Below are 3622 nucleotides of genomic sequence, written 5' to 3'. Positions count from 1 at the left end.
GACAGACATCCACATGCTGTACCGATTCTTAGTTCAGAGATAGGGATGTATAAATGGTTGCCGATCTCTCCATGCATGGAACAGTAGCTTTTTATGTAGGATCCATTCCGTATAGATGAGTCACAACATTGATTTCTTGATCCATTTGGAAACTAAAAGAAAGTACAGAGAGGACGAACTTGTTGGTAGAACTTCATCATATTCAGCAGACGGAATCCACAGGTGTAGCATTTTGTCTAGTACACCCAACACCACCTGAGGATCCAATTCACTGTTAGAAAGTTAGAAATTGATATTACAGGTTCCTTATAGTGCAAACCAAAGCAGCTACTCCAACAACCATCAAATGAAACCATGTTTTCTAAAATTAAAGGGTCTGATTGATATTGGTCCTTCTTTTGACAGATATAATATGTATACTGACTTGTTATTTTCTTCTCTAGCAAGCACTACGGCGTCAACTTCGTGGTGGCCGACGCGACGGCCATCGAGCACGACTTCTTCGCCAAGAACAACCTCAGCATGGACATCACGCCGCAGTACATCATGATGGAGCTCGACTGGATGTACACATACTTTTTTTACAACCTCAGCGTGCATCAACCTCGACGTGCATATTTTTTTTACAATGCACCAAAGTTTCTTATTTCTGTTGTGAAAGTAATGTAAATGGTGTTACACAGTTCTGAATAAAAATGCAAATAACTTGTGAATGTCAATCTCACGTGAGTCAGTCAATGAACTTATAATATCAGTCTCTTAGAGTTGTTGTTTTGGCAACCTAATACTGTTGTAAAAGCAACCGATTCATGATAAGACTTGGTGAGGCTGATGCACATAGCTACTTTCAGTACCTTATTCAGTGTTAATCTCAGAGTCCCGAATTTGGGGACAGGCAGGGGTCCATTAGGAACATGGCAGTTAATTTGCATAATCCTCGACCTCCTCCTGCAATCTCTCTTTCTCCCTTTCTTCTCTGAATTTCCCGGTGTTGTATAAGTCTGTAAGATTCAGATTTTAAGAGTACTTGCTCCCTGTACTAGTTACTTCTACTACTTATTTTTAGCTGTTTAGTACTACTCTGTAGATCTGTGATACTAGTCTAGTCGCTTGTATAATTTTGTTTATTAGTGTAACCTGAACCATGGAGTAGTACCCTGTTCGCATATGTGTGATTATGTGTGTTCTGTAGTCTCTAGCTCCAGTACATGTGAACTATATGTTGTGGTGTAAATCATTTTCATTCTATCTTATAAACGTGTTTCTTCAATAGCTATTTCTGTTCAAGTCTTGTTGTCATTGATGTTAGCATTTAGTTTGTCTCAAGTAAAAAAATACTAAAAATACAGTGAAGATAATCTGAACCTCCCTATGTAAAATTTAGTTTGTCTGTAATACTACTAGGAGATATGGGTGAGGGACTGAAAGGATGATATGCTTCCATGAATTTATTTGTAAGAAGTTTTTCTTGGCTGTGTACAAATCAGCCCAAATATGTGAGCCTCTGTTCTGAAAACTAAAGAATTCATATATTGGTAGATAGACTGTGATTTAGGATATGCTAAACAGAAAGCTTTATAAGATGGAACTATCAATTCATCATGACTTCACTTTGTCCTTTAATTTAATATGGTTAGAACTACCATGGTTTTTTAAGTAGTTGGGGCATTAAGAAACAGTATGCTGGATGTTTGGCCTTGCATCTGTCCTTCCATGAATTCATGCTTGTGCATTGCTAGTTATTGCTTTTTTTGCAGGTCTTCTTCTTCCTCGATCTGGTGCAGCAGCAACAATTCAAGGTCATGGTCATGGAGCAGCAGCCATATATTTTTCTTCTTCTTATTCTTCCCTGAGATGACATGAGATGAGGTTTGTTTTCCTCAAGGTCAAGGTGCAGCAGCTCGATTTGATTTGATGTGATTGGATTCAGTTTCCTCATGCCTCTCTGTTTGCATTGCAGGCTCTGTTGGTCGGTCTTCAATTCTTCATGCTGCTGCTGCTACTGCTACATGAGGACCCTCTTCAATTCTGCATCCGTTGCGGCCGCCGCAGCTTCCACCTCCAGAAGAGCACCTGCTCCTCGTGCGGTTACCCGGCCGCCCGCATCCGCAAGTGTAAGCTCCCCCTCCCTCCGTCCTAGATCTCTAGGTCTGTTGCTGTCATGCGCCATGTTCTTGATGTTGCGCGTCCTCATGTGGATGCCACGAACGGCACTGCTCCTGCGTGCAGATTTGATTCACCGCATTAGTATGCGGTTGTTGTCTCGCCGTGGTTGTTCAAATTGAGATGCACCCAGTTGATTCGTCATCTCGGGTCATAATTTTTCTGCATTCCCTGTTGCTGTAGCTTGTTGGATGCATAGTTTGATCTCCCAATGGGAATTATTAGTGAATGGTGATGTCTGTGGTCACGAGAATGGTGATGTAGTAGCTGGTATGCTTGATGCGTGTATGTCCATCTCTTTACTGTTTTGCTAGAACCATAAATCCTGATGCGCATGATGATCATGGTCTGGTTTGTTAGATCTATTCTGCTGGTGCTTAAAATTTGACATGCCTGGATTCTAAAACTCGTTCTTACAGTTTTCATTTCTATGATCAATTTAGAGAGTTGCACATGTCAGTATATTATATACCAAAAAAATTCCTAGCTAGAGAGAACATTTTAGTCACTCCATGAACGCATACTGGTTAGTGTAAGTCATACTATTTATGTACATGGCATTTGCTGTCAATCCTTGATTATAAGTTATTGGATCCCTCATTGGTTACTGTTTGATGTTCTGTACCTATTCTTATTCTTATATGTTCATTCTTATTTTTTGCATAGGTGAAGTGCGAATCCATGTCCGAAGCTGTGAAGCATATCAGCAACGAGTAGCATATTATGTGTTGTAGTTGTAGGCAGTAGTAGGCATATCTGGGTTGTAATATACTGTAACGATTGTAATAGATTAATGCAGTATTGTTTTGGACCAATTTCATTTGCTCTCTGGTCTGTTCGAAACAATGATTGTGTATGTGATTTGAATACCCGTGAAATGGAAACCTGACAAGTCGGTCCAAGTTATAATGGTTGTTTGACAAATTTCAAAATTTCTAATGTGTGGGACCAATTTTAATCTAAGCACGACAAGTGGGACCTGCTGCAAAATAAAATGGGTGAAAATAGAAAATCAGTAGACTATAAAAGGCTGCATTCTAGAATATAGAAGGCCAAACTATTGGGCCAGGCCCATGTAGCTAGAGAAAATTAATAGAAAAAATATATATTAAAAAGGCTGAATTAATGGGCTCGGCCCATATAGACACCTAATCGGACCGGGCTAAATCTTATCCACGTCAGCTTGCCATGCTGGATCCTACGTGGCTTGGGGAGGCTGCTAGTGACCAAAATTTTGGTCGAAGAACCAACGACCTTTTACATATCACAGACAAGGTCGTTAATTTCAGTTTACGACCGCCAGCTTTTGACCTTCTTTTTTTGGTCAAAAAAGGTCGCAAATGAAAAACAATGACCTTTCAACGGCCAATAGTGAGGGTCACAAGTTGACATATGTCTTGTAGTGTTGGCGGGCCCTTGACGTGGCGCTCTTCTCTCAGGGCCACCAGTGCTGCGCTGG

General features: G+C 40.5%; 1 long non-coding RNA gene across 1 annotated transcript; it reads left to right on the top strand.

Moving 5' to 3' along the window:
- The first annotated feature begins 1598 nt into the window (after positions 1-1598).
- Positions 1599-2924, top strand: LOC123074496 (uncharacterized). The gene is made up of 3 exons (XR_006435991.1): positions 1599-1869; positions 1961-2114; positions 2830-2924. It is a non-coding gene; the product is annotated as an uncharacterized lncRNA (long non-coding RNA).
- Positions 2925-3622: the final 698 nt, after the last annotated feature.

The sequence above is a fragment of the Triticum aestivum genome, chromosome 3D, assembly GCF_018294505.1.
Source record: "Triticum aestivum cultivar Chinese Spring chromosome 3D, IWGSC CS RefSeq v2.1, whole genome shotgun sequence".
Classification (NCBI taxonomy): Eukaryota; Viridiplantae; Streptophyta; class Magnoliopsida; order Poales; family Poaceae; genus Triticum; species Triticum aestivum.
The sequence above is the reverse complement of the archived record's forward strand: the minus strand, read 5'-3'. Positions and strand labels throughout refer to the sequence as shown.